The following is a 13,175-nucleotide window of genomic DNA, read 5'->3' on the forward strand; positions in this document are numbered from 1 at the left end:
AGAGGGAGTCAGATCTCATTACGGATGGTTGTGAGCCACCATGTGGTTGCTGGGATTTGAACTTCGGACCTTCAGAAGAGCAGTCGGGTGCTCTTACCTACTGAGCCATCTCACCAGCCCCTGATTTTGCTTACTAGTTAAGAATTCATTTTCTCTCATTCTTGCTTTCAGCTTGCTGATATTTCTAATGTATATGAGTATTTTAAAAATTGATACTAGACACTGGCAGGAGGACTCGTAAAGTGGTTGTGACTAGACACACCTGCTAGTCACTGGGGACCTCGGTTTCTAGACTGCATACACTCCCTTCCTATTCTGACTGCGTTCTCAAGTCTCTATTTCTTCTGTTGGCCTGAATGCCGCCTTCACAGACCTGTGCCTGTGTGTGAGCTTGCTTAGCCTCACTCCCCAAGTTGCCTTTTTTTCTTTACTGAATATGCTGAGATCAGAACTATGCTGCCACTTTCTGTATTTAGTATTTATTCACGGTTGTCATTTACTTTGTCCCCTGCTGACTGATCTAAGAGGCCCTGATTGCCTCTACATTAGTCTCCATGCAGTCACAATAGTTTCAGTGCACACAGATGAAAAATGAGAAATAAAAAGAAAATCGTGTCAGCACATATCACAGAGAAGGCATAGTGTCTGACTCACCTTAGCTTCAGAACCCAGGCTGAGTGTGTGTGTGTGTGTGTGTGTGTGTGTGTGTGTGTGTGAATAACACTAGAGACTGAAGGCGGAGCCTTGCGCAAGCTAGGCAAGCACTCTGCACCTAACCTACACTCAAGGCCTTGCCTGAGCCTGGCTTCTGGTTTGTGGTTTGAAAAGCTGCCTTGGGACAGTGTTATAGTTGCAATGGACTTCTGAGGGCTTTATGCTTTCCGAAAGCCCATCCATGGACACCATTAGTTTCTGGTTCCTATCACAGGAGGAAAACCTTTGGTCAGCTGCCCAGTTTTCATAATTTTAAGTGCCTCTACCAGATGATATGTGTGCTGTGGCTGTGTCTCTTTAAAAGAACTGGGTAGGGGGTGGGTTCGTGGTAATGGTGATGGAAAGCCAGGACCTTGCATTTGCTAATGCTTGATGCTAAGCTAAATGTCCAATCCCAAGTCAGTGGTGATTTTGTTTGCTTGATTGACTTTATTTTGTTTTGTTTTGTTTTTAAATCATTGGCCAAGAATAGAGGCATAGTACATACCAATATCCACATCCACACTGACTACCACACTGGGCGTCTTTGGAGGGACACTGGCTAAGAAGTTGGTCTCTGAAGTCTTTGGCTTCGATCTGTTAGAGAACAGAAATGAGCTCACAGACTGAATTGTGTGTCTACTGAGAGTTTAGCATGTCTGCTTAACTTCTTCTTGCCTTTCCAGGATGATTTCATGGGTTTCTTTAACCTGTAGTCATTGCACAATAGTCTTGTAGAGTTAGTGTTCATGTGCCAATGCCAGGACAAGGAACAGACACAGGCAGGTCAGTTCACCCATAATTCCAGAGTTGCTGATGGAGCCACAGTTAAGAACAAGTCTACTGAATCCTAGCTGCTCTTGTTTAACCCCAAAGCAGCGTGAAGTTTTCCAGCTTTTCATTCAACCCATAGCTATTTCTCAAACCTACCGACAGTCTAGCCCAGTTCACTCATGCTTTCCTTCCACACAGATGTTAAGAATCCATGTTCTGCCTATCCAGACAAGTCTAAAATCATGAATTACCATCAGACACGGACTAAATCGTTAATAACCTCTCTAATATTGAGGAGCAAGGAGTCAGCCAGCTGACCAACGCTGCTGTCTCCTCTGCTTGTCAGGTAGAAGGAGAGCAGCCGAAGCATCATCCTCGGAATTCTGCCTGCTCTGTCTGGTTTTAAATGTTTCAGCAGTTTCCAGTTAAAAGGTTCCTATAATCCAGTGACCCCTCCTATTAAATAAGTATTTCATAGCTTCCTGCCAGGTTTAACTACTTGGCTATAGGTTATTATTCTGTGTACAGTACATCATCTCTGAGATTAATGAACAATATATGTGACTGTGGCAGAGCTAGCTGTTGTAGAAGGGTTTCATGTCTAAGAAAATATATAGTCATCAATTTAACATGAAGACTTTTAGCTGTTTACTATTTTAAGTTGAAATGCAAAGGTTATTATCAAACTTTGAGCCTCTAAAAAAAATCATGTTATAAATGCTTCTTAACACTAAATGTGAACCTACCAGTTTCCATTTCATAATGAAAAAATATTAAGCTTAAATATTTATCAATAAATCTCAAATCCCAGTTCCTAGGGTGACTTTGGCCAAATGTTTTCAACGTAATTAAAATAGTAGATAGTCTAAGAAGCAGATTCTTCACATTAGGATCTCTAGAGTCGGATGCCTTACGGGCAGTGGTGGGCGTGGCTCTCGTGTGTTTAATACCTGGTCCCAGCCGACAGTGCTGCTGCGCTGGAGGTCTGTGGAACATTCCCTGGCAGACACAGAACAGTAGGAACAGCCTGGGGGCACATAGCCCGCCCAAGGTCTGTGCTTCCCCTACCTTTGAGCTGCAGAGTCCCATCCCATACTCCTGCACTGCTTCCTGCCTTGGTGGGCATGGGGTAGGCGTGGACGTGCCCCAACACTGACCGAATTCTCCACAGCAACAAAGCAACAACAACAAAATCCGCTGTCTACTTAAGTAATGTGTTCACCAACATGTCCTCCATCAGGGATGTCAACTGCATTGTGCTGGACACTGATATCTTTCTATGCAATGCTTATTCTTGGGAGCTTAATTTAACCTAAGAATAATTGTAAAGATAAAAATAATTGCCATTTTCTCTAGTCTACAAAGTAAGGAAATTGAGACTCAGAACTGAGAAATTGTCCAAGGTCAGAAACTTGAAACTGTGAAATACTAAATTTAACATGATGTAGTTAGTGTGTGTGTGTGTGTTTTACATGAATCTTATTTCTTCGAAATCTAGGAATTTTCCAAACCCTTTGATACCAAATCCAAAAGATTTACCTGAGTCACATTTTCAGGATAAGCAAAACAGCCACCTTCAAAACTTGCGTTATTGGGCATCTTAGTGGATTCAGTGTCCATCCAACAGGCTCTCTCTTTACTGTAACTTTAAGAGTATGGTGTAACTATTGAGCAAGCATCTACCCTGCAGCCATTCACAGTTCTTCAGAGTTTTTGGTGCAAAGCTTAGAGTGTCAGACTCAAGGGAATGGCCACGTGTTCTCATACTTTTATCAGTGAGTACGTGTCCTACCCCAGACTCAAGGGAATCGCCACGTGCTCTCCTACTTTTATCAGTGAGTACGTGTCCTACCCCAAGTATGGTCAGTTCTCCCATACACATTGATGGCATCCCACTGAAGGGTAGAACAGTAAGAGCTGTGTAGCGCAGTGTGTAATCAGCACCCTGAGATGCCCTTGGTATGCGCCTCCTCCCATGCAGGATGCAGATTGGCATGGCGTGAGTCTCCAAGCTGTTCTCTGCTGTGTTACATCATTCTCCTCACACAGTCGCAGAGTCGGGGTGTCATTCTCCTCACACAGTCGCAGAGTCGGGGTATTGAGGTTTTGGGTGCATGTGCTGCCGAGTCACGTGAGGGCCGCATTCCTACCTCCACCACCCTAAAAGCCAGAGCAGGACGGTCTCGGGCTGCCCACTGCTCTGTATGCTTCCGATGGCTGGTTTTCTTGTCTTGACTTACAGGGAATGGCTGAGTTAGCAATCAAAGGTAAAAAGCAGCTAGGGACTGTCTGGGGGTGTGCGCCTGCAGTTTCTGCACCTGGGATACAGACACAAGATGTTCAAGGCCAGCCTGAGCAACAGACCAAGATCCTGTCTCCACTAAACCAACCAACCGAGCAACAAAAACATGAAACCAGGAGAAGCTGCCCTACAGTGGGACCATGAAGGCAGCCACTTTCAGTAGGCTGTGTCCCCCACAAATACCCTCCCACCCACACCCCCTACGCACCCCCACCCCTTACCCGGACAGCAGCAGCAGTTGTCTCCTCTGCAACCAGGATTTTTTCTCTCTCTCTCACTTGTGTGGCAATCCTGGTTTCTATTTTAATATTTAGAAGGTAAGTTCGGTTGATGGACACTTTGTGTAATAAAAAGCTCTTTCAAAGTACACGCACACAGACGCACACGGGATAAAAGTGGCACTCCAGTGCCGTGCGTTCACAGAGTACATTTGTGGAGCCCAAAGCTTAGTCCTGGCTATGTTTATAGCACTTTAGCCCTGTTTGTGAGTTTGGAACCCTTCCAGAAAAAGAAGAGAAAGACATATATTATTGTTTATAATCTGCTTTATTCCGCCAAACCTTGACTGAACAGACTTGTGGATTGCTGTTTAAATCCCTCGGTGCCTTTAACTACCGATCCAGAAAGTGGTTAATGCGCATTCTAAACGAAGCTTGGCATCCACTCCAGGAAATCACTTTAATTGAGGAGCATTAAATGTTAAAATGATTTTTTTTAAAAAAAAAAGGAAAAAGCCAGCACACATATTGAGTATAAAAGTCCCAGCCTACCAGTAATAGAGTTTCTTGGTTATCAGACACCACCAGCCTGGGTGAGCTTTAAGCCTTGCAGTTGACAGGTGTCGAAAATGGAACCTTAATTCCCTAGGTCCCCATCTGCAGGCAGCCACCCCTCAGCTGGCCAGAGAGCGGCGAGCTTCAAGGGCTCCACTTGAGAGAAGAGGGAGCTGTCAAGTCTACGGGTGTTTGTTTTTCTGCAATAATAAACTAGTCCCAGGTGACTAAAATATGAGATTTAACCCCAAGAGTCCTCGCCTGTGCTTTTCGTCGCTGTGGAAGGGCCATCTGTTAAAAACCTATTTACCATTTTAATGGCTCCAAAAAAGAAAAAGGAAAAGAAAAAAAAAAAAAAACCCTGCCTATTTCCAACTGGAAGGATATGCTGAGACCACTAGAGCAGTCTCCCCACCCCCTTTCACAGATCCCCAAGCCCCTCCCACCCACAAGAGATACTGGTCCAGATTTGACTAGCTAGAAGATAAAGCATTATAATAGTAGCAGCAGCAGCAGTGGTTATAACAACAATAGTAATGATGATAGCATTAATAATAATAATAGTAATGATGATGACAGCAAGATAGCTCAGCCAATTAACTGATGCCTTTGACCAAGGCTGCCAACCTGAGTTTAATGCTTGGGCCCCATAGAGTGAAAGGAGAGAACCAACTTGTGCAAGTTGCCCTCCAGCCTCTGCCCCTACACATGCACTGCAGCATGTGTGCAAGCACACGTACACGATAAATAAATAACGTTTAAAACTTAAAAAAGTAAAAAAGTAAGCTGGGCAGTGGTGCACGCCTTTAATCCCAGCACTCAGGAAGCAGAGGCAGGTGGATCTCTGTGAGTTCGAGGCCAGCCTGATCTATGGACCGAGTTCCAGGACAGCCAGGGCTACACAGAGAAACCCTGTCTTTAAAAGCCAATGTTAGGGCTGGAGAGAATCTTAGCTGTTAAGAGCCCTGACTGCTCTTCCAGAGGTCCCCAGTTCAATTCCCAGCAACCACATGGTGGCCCACAACCATCTGTAATGGGATCTGGTGCCCTTTTTCTGGTGTGTCTGAAGACAGCTACTGTATACTCATATAAATAAAATAAATCTTAAAATCCAATACTAATAATAAATACAGGGGCTGGTGAGATGGCTCAGTGGATAAGAGCACCCGACTGCTCTTCCGAAGGTCTGGAGTTCAAATCCTAGCAACCACATGGTGGCTCACAACCATCCGCAACGAGATCTGGCGCCCTCTTCTGGAGTTTCTGAAGTCAGCTACAGTGTACTTACATATAATAAATAAATAAATCTTTAAAAAAAATAATAAATAATGAATACATAAAATCCGTGTCCTGGCCTGTGAGCTCTGGCCACCTCGTCTGCGTCAGTCACCACTTGGAAGCTATTTATGTCCTAGGAGCCCCACCTATGGTGCTGTTCTTGACCATATTGTTTTGAGAATGGGCTCCTGTCTGGGAGGTTCAGCCTATGGCTTGTTAAATTTAATCACAAAAAAATATGCCAGTGTGTGTGTATCTGAATTCAACCTTGTGTTTGAGATGAGCGAAGGAGAAAAATCATTCTCAGGACAGGAGACCTTAAAGGCACAAAAAATGATAAAGGAACAGAATGAAGAGGTGATAGAGACAAGCGCTTCTTTGGGAGCCCAGCCCTGCTCTCTCTGAAAGGATGCTGGGCAGGGCAGATGCTGATGGCTTCAAAGACATTTAAATTTGGACAACTTGTTCCCATGACTCCTTTTAGACAAACTTTCTTTCCTAATGATTGGCCCATGTACAAGCGGTTTTCCCTGCCCTTGACTCCTAGAGTTTCTCCAGTAGCACTGACCACGTGGTTTCCACCCTACAGCAGCCATGATCCAAAGAATCAATCCTAGCAGAGCACTCACTGGGCAGCAGCAGAGTGGCCGGCAGAGCCGCCCTGCGAATACAGGAACTGAGAACTCTGAATGATGTATCCTAAGGAAGTACGGGGAAAGGGATTGAGCAGTTTTCCCTTTGATGTGTGAAGGACATTTTGTATATGTGTGGGATCTGGAGGGGTTGTTTGTTTGAGACAGGATTTCTTGTAGCCCAGGTTGACCTTGAACTCACTCATTAATTAGCTAAGAATGCCCTTGACTTCATCTCTACTTCCCAAGTTCTAGGATCACAGGCATGTACATGCTGCATCTCAGGTATCAGGAGGGAATACACTCAGATACTGAGGAACATCTCCCTTTTGGTTTGTCTTATAGCTTAACAGTTGGTCACTGCATGGCCTAGTATCTCTATCCTGTTGTAATTTTAGCTTAATAGAATCACAGGCCCAAGAAGAAAGATGGGGAGCTAAGAAAGCAACAGGGATGTTGATGGTTAAGGCTCTACTTGTTTCCAAAGAGGCGTGTGTGTGTGTGTGCGTGTGTGTGTGTGTGTGTGTATGTGTGTGCTTGTGTTCACGCATGCCACATGAGCCACCCACTATGTTTCTGTTTCAGAAGAACCTGGGGCTTGCAGATAAGGCTGGGCTGGCTGAACCGGGAGCCCCGGGGATCCATCTGCCTGGGGCTGGGATTGTCAGCATCCACCACCACACTTCACTTTGTATGCTCTCCACTTGAATTCTGGGAGCAAGGCCAACTGTTTACCAACTGAGCTGTCCCTTCAGCCCAGTGGGTCTTATTTAATGTTTTCTGGCCTGGGGTTTCTTGTCTGTGTCCTTGTTTGTTTGCTTGCTTTATTTTTTAAATTAGTTTTCTGAGATAGGGTATCTCTGTAGTCTTGACTGTCCTAGAGCTTTCTATGTAGCTTTCTATGCAGGGGCTGAGAATGGAAGCCAAAGAGACTATCCAAGGTGGGTTGGCACCATGTCCCAATGTTAGTGTTTCATTAATACACAGGTAAGACACCAGCTGGGATGCCCCAGAACTTTTCATAGAACACTGTGATTTTCCCAAAAAGCTGTGCAAGGAACTGGGCTAGCTAAGAGAAAAGAAAAAAAAAACATATATTTCCAGTTGATGCGTTCATCTTTTCTACCTTTCTTTGGTAAATAAGCCAACAAGACCTTTAGCCACCCTTGGCTTAAAAAAATACCAATGGTGATGAGTTTGGCAAAGGACTTAAATCACCTCAATAGCAGACACTGGGACGCAAGGTGTGTCTTTGATCCAGTCACAGCATCCCAGTGGCAGCAATAGAGACCTCAGCCCAGAGTCAAGCCTCCTAATCTGGACCTAAAGCAAGTCAATTCAATGCAGTGCTTTAAAAACAAGGTGTGTATCCGTGGAGGAGGAGAGGAGCAAGGGAACACAAAGGATGCTAGTCCAGGTGAGCTAGCAGCTAAACATGTGATATGACATCACCTGGCCACTCTTCCTAGCCAGACTTAACTATCGCTGGCCAATGGACCATTTCTACAGTGGGAGAAGTTTTTATATCTGCATCACCCTCACGCAGTAGCCCGCAGCTATTGGGCGTTTGAAACGCAGCAAGAGTGAGAACTTCCGGTTTTACGTCATATTAATCACTTAACATTTAAGTAGCCAAGTGCGCCTTGTAGCTGCTAGAGCAGTACAGATGTCAGGATCACCTCTTCAACCAGCCGCACTAATCACCCGGGAAAAGGCAGGGCTCTAGTTATTGACAAGATCCCAACTCGAAAGAAGCACCATGACTTAAGTGTGTGAGGGCATGGGGGGATTTTGGTTTTGTTTTGAAAGATCGTTGTATTACTGTATAGACACATGTCTTTGTGTGGATATGTGCACATAAGTGCTGGTACCTACAGAGTTCAGAAGAGGGTATGGGACCCCCAAAAGCTGGAGTTATAGCTGGTTGTGAGCTCCCCAGCATGGGTGCCAGGAACCAAGTTCTGTAAGAACAGCAAGCACTCTTAACTGCTGAGTCATCTCCCCAACCCCTTGGGTTTCTGTTGTTGTTGTTGTTGTTGTTGTTGTTGATGGATGATGATGATGTTTTATTTAATGAGAAGGTCCGTTGCTCTCTTCATTTTGACTAAACTTCACACTAATATGTCCCTTGCAGAAAAAAAAAAAAACTATATGGAAATTTCCCTAGAAAACACTTGTCTAAGAGCCCTGATCACTCCGATGAGGGTTTCTACTCTCCTGTCTTCTCTCACCCAAATATAGACATCTATAGATATTTTAGAAAGAAGAAATCATAAATGTGAAAGACTATAAAAAATATAGGACAGTCAGTCATTACGAATTACGTAGTCAATAGATGGTTTTGTTTGTTTTCGTCCGGCTTCCAAAACAAAGGGCAGAGGATTGAGGCAGGAAATTGATATTTGAAAACCCAAAGGGAGCAGTGGTTATGGCTCAGTGACTCTGAGCACCCGCTGTGCAAGAAAGCATGAGGGCCTGAGTCTGGGTTCCCAGCATCCACTGCAGGCTAAGCTGGCCCCAGGCTGGGGCGGGTATGGAGACACCAGGATCACTGGGGCTTGGTGACCGGCCAGCCCAGGACTTCATGATGTTTCAAAGCTGTGAGTGATTTTTTAACTCAGAATTACGTTTTTGGTTTCCTTGTGGTGACTGTGGCACGCTCCTATGTCAGCTCCATTTGTTAAGCTGCCTAGGTCAAGAGAGAAGCTCTCCAGCAGACCAAATAAAAAGCAGGACACATCAGCTTCTAAAGAATTTCCATCTTTATTTTACAGTTTTACCATACACATCTCATGCCAGCACACAGGAGGCATATACAAACAAACGCACCAGTTCGGCTCTCCAAAGTCACATGGCAATAAATAAGGAGGGGTGGGTGCTTTTTTTTTTTTGTTTTTTTTGTTTGTTTGTTTGTTTCCTTTTCTTCTCTTTTTCCCAGGAAACGCAACTTCATTTCTTTTTAACTGTACAAAATTTACACCATGAAGGATGGGGTGACAATCCAATGCCTAGGAGATCTGGGACTTTGAGGTCTAAGTGTGAGCTCAGAGCAGCATCTGGGGTCCTGCAGCCCTGAACCTGCTCCTCGGGCGAACAAGGTCCTCACACAGTCAAGCCCCAGGTGATCCCTGCCTGTAGGCGACGGACGTCAGGCGGGAGTGGAGGTGGCCTGGCTCTGTCCACCTGTGTTCAGCCTCACTATGCAAAGGAACGAAGGAAGGCTTGGCACCCCTCCCAAACCTGCAGCTGTCTCCTCACCAGAGCTAGCAGCATGAATCTGTGCTTTTAGTGTGGTCCTAACAAGCAGAGTGGGGATGGGATGGCTTTGCTGGGCTCTCTCTTTTTGGCTCCAGTCACTGGTAGAGCAGTTGGAGCAACGACTGCAAAAAAAAAAAAAAAAAAAAAAGGAGGGGAGGGGCACTTGACCAATCCAAGAAAGAGAGAGCCAGTGGTGTGCTTTTATTTAGCTTTCAGCATGCCCAGAGCCCTTCAGCAGCAGGCTATAAAACAAAACTCATTTCCGCTTAATTGAATTTCTCTTCATCTCATCTCACCGTTTCCAATTTTTAAAGTGCACCGTTTAAAAATAAGCCTCCAGACCCCGCCGGCTGAGGAGGTGTGTATGGTCATCTCTGCGGTGGTTGGAGTTAGGTGTCAGTACTAGGGCGTGGGAGGGGCTGTGTAGGGATGGTGGACTGTGGTCAACACGCAGCTCAGAAGCCTTGAACCCTTCCTGCCAGCAGGCCCCTCATCTCAGTCTGGGAGCATCACGTGGGACTGGCTGTTTTGTACTACGGGTTTTTTTTTTTTTTACACTCGTTCTTGCAAGTTGGGCTTAATAAGGATGAGCTAACAGCCCTTGGTTATCTTACTAGGTTTTATGTTTTATAAGGGCAGAAGATAACTTTCAGGCTACTGCCCTGCGCTTTTTCTGGCTCTTAATTTTGTTCTTTCCCTGTGGCTTGACTGTATTAATTAGCGGGCACAAATTTCTCAATACGGTCCTTGGTGTTCACCTCACACTGTAACTAGCAGGAGGGGCCTGAGAGAAATGGGTCTGCATCCCGCAGACGTCACCAAGAGCAGGACCCAGCTGGCCCACTTTGCCCACTTTCCATAGATAAAGATTTCTCCAGACTCAATCTGCTTCCATTCTTGCTTATGCCAATTTGCCTCTGGAAATGGATTTTTTTAAAAAAACTAATTTTAAAATTTGTTCCAGGATTCAGAAGTCTGCTGGACATACCCTAACATAGGTGTCAATTAAGTCTTAGAGCCAAAACTGGGCCCAATGCTATAAATGACTCTGTAAGGTCACACTTCATGTTTTGAAATCATCTTTGCTCCAAGACCAGGAGGGAAAGGCTACCAGAGGGTACCTGGTATCCTAGTGTAGAGCGTCATAAGGTAGCGTCCCACTCTCCATCTTGACCCACACACAAGCCAAAGAACAGTCTTGGCGTGCAGTACCCGCTGGGACACCAGCCCAGCCGTAATTTGAACAGAACTTGCAGGGAGATCCACTTAAAATCTGAGCCCTGATGTGGCTGTGCTTGTAAGTGGGTACCAGAGTGTGCTGCCCTCTGGAGAGCTGGCTCTGAACAGAACTTAAAGAAACTTAAAGAAAGCCCTCAGAGCCTCCTACCCAGTGCTGTCCTAAGAGCCCTTCCAGCTCAGTGGCCCCAAAAGAACCCCAAGAAGCTTCCACCAACATCACAGCGATGCCCACCAACTTCCTCAAGACACTCACGTTAGCTTAGAACAGCCTCCCACTCTCCCATTACTGAGTTGAGAGTAGGATTAGCTCATTTACAAAACCAAAACCCAACCAGCTGCACTCAGTCTCCAGAGGTGCTGCACACCATGTCCAAAGACAACCCCACGAGACACTAACCAACGGTGGAGCTGAGGCAGGGGCCTAGCTCAGGCAGCCTTTCGCCTCACTTGCCCAGCCTGGCTCTGCTCCTGTGTGTTATCAGCAGGCTGCTGAGAATCGGGTATTTTAAAAAGGGGACCGTCACATTGATGGCTGCCATTTTCTCTGAATGGCATGTTATTCTTGCATCTGTCTCTCCATTGTGTCCCGTCCCCAGACGCCCAGCATTCACATTTTTAGGGGATTCCATTGACTTGTGAATGTCATCACTCACAGACATGAGATCTCAAGAAAGAAGTCTGGGTGTGCACTCTCCAAAAAAAAGCAAGACCGGCTAGAGCCCACCAAAACTACTACAGAACTGAGCAGAAAACTCTTTCTCCAAAGAATAAGTTTAAGTGAACTGATCTTTGAAAGAGGCTTATAAAAAAGACAGCAGCCAACGAAGAAATGGGCTACTTCCCTTCATCCCCTACCACATACCTGAATCCTCAAAATATGGCTGACTGGCTGACAGAAAACAAAAGGGGGTTGGGGGGCGGGGATCCTTGGGCCTTTGGTCACTTCATGTAAAAGAAAGGCAATGCCCACTCGCCTTTTCCTTCCTCTCAAGTCTTGTTTAAAAGAATGTGTGGCCAGAAGAAATCAACCAGTTTCCTGAGGGGATGGGAAGGAATTCCAGCTGGCTGAAATCCCATTTTAAAACTGGAGCACTTCCTGATGGCCAGAAGTGGGCCACACCAGTGACAGTTGCCACTACTTGCATCTGTGTCACCAGAGGGACAAGCCTTGGTGACAGACTGAGAGCCAGGCTGGCCTCTCTACTGCAGGTTAAAATAATTGCCAACCTTGCAGGCAGAGGGTCCCTGCACTGGGGCTAGCCAGAGAGCCAGGGCTTTCTAAGTGCAGGGCCAGAGCCTGCAGCGTGGCAGGAGTCCAACCAGAGAGCTCAGTTATTCTTCCAAACCAAACCAAGGTAAGCCAAAAAAAAAAAAAAAAAAAAAAAGCTGGTCCCTGGAAGCAACAAAAACAGAATCCACTAATACAGCAGAGGAAGCTACTGTTTTAAGGGAAAATAGCCTTGCAAACTCATTAAAGTCAACTCTCTGAGTACCATGGAGGCTCCTGGCTTCTTTCCGCCCTGTCACAATACCAAGAGGTCGGGGAAGACTAACATCCACTAGTGTGGCTAAACAGACCAAGCATTGGGAATCTGAATGTAGCTACAAACATCTTCACTGATTGTCACTCTGGTCTCTGCATGGGTTAGCTTTAATCATTTTGTAGCCCTCAGCCTGTCTTGGGGAGCAAATGATGTAAGCAAATTAAAAGGCACCAAGGGGGGCTCATCAGACCCCATGGGAAGATCCAGAGTCACTTGCAGTGGAAGCCATTTCTTGCCGTCAGGGGTTACAATACAGACAGGATGGTTTTTTAAACCCAGACCGTCTCTGGGTTGCACTTGCAGGTAGGGAAAGAGTCTCCATTTTCACAGCAGCAAACAGAATGGAATGGGGTCTGGGTTGGGTTTTGTTTTGTTTTGTTTTTAATATCAAACTGTGGGCATCAGTATTTTTACTAGCCTTTAGTAACTGACTTTATTTTGAAAATTAGCGTGTTATCAAGGTGGTCCAGAAACTATTTTATTATTCTGGGGTGGGGGGAGGACACCATGGTGCCTCCCCCACAGGAATCCTGGTTCTGGTGAGAGGGGTGATTTGGGAGGCCAAGTGTGAGATGCACCAGCTGGAGCAGAGTCCCCAAAGGCCAAGGTGGCCTGTCACAGTCACCTTGTGCTGTCCAAGCACTGAGCAGCCAAAGCCTCTAAGCAGGGTGGGAGGGGAGGG

Source organism: Mus caroli, unplaced genomic scaffold (genome assembly GCF_978045245.1).
Source record: "Mus caroli unplaced genomic scaffold, Mus_caroli_1 scaffold_1, whole genome shotgun sequence".
Lineage (NCBI taxonomy): Eukaryota > Metazoa > Chordata > Mammalia > Rodentia > Muridae > Mus > Mus caroli.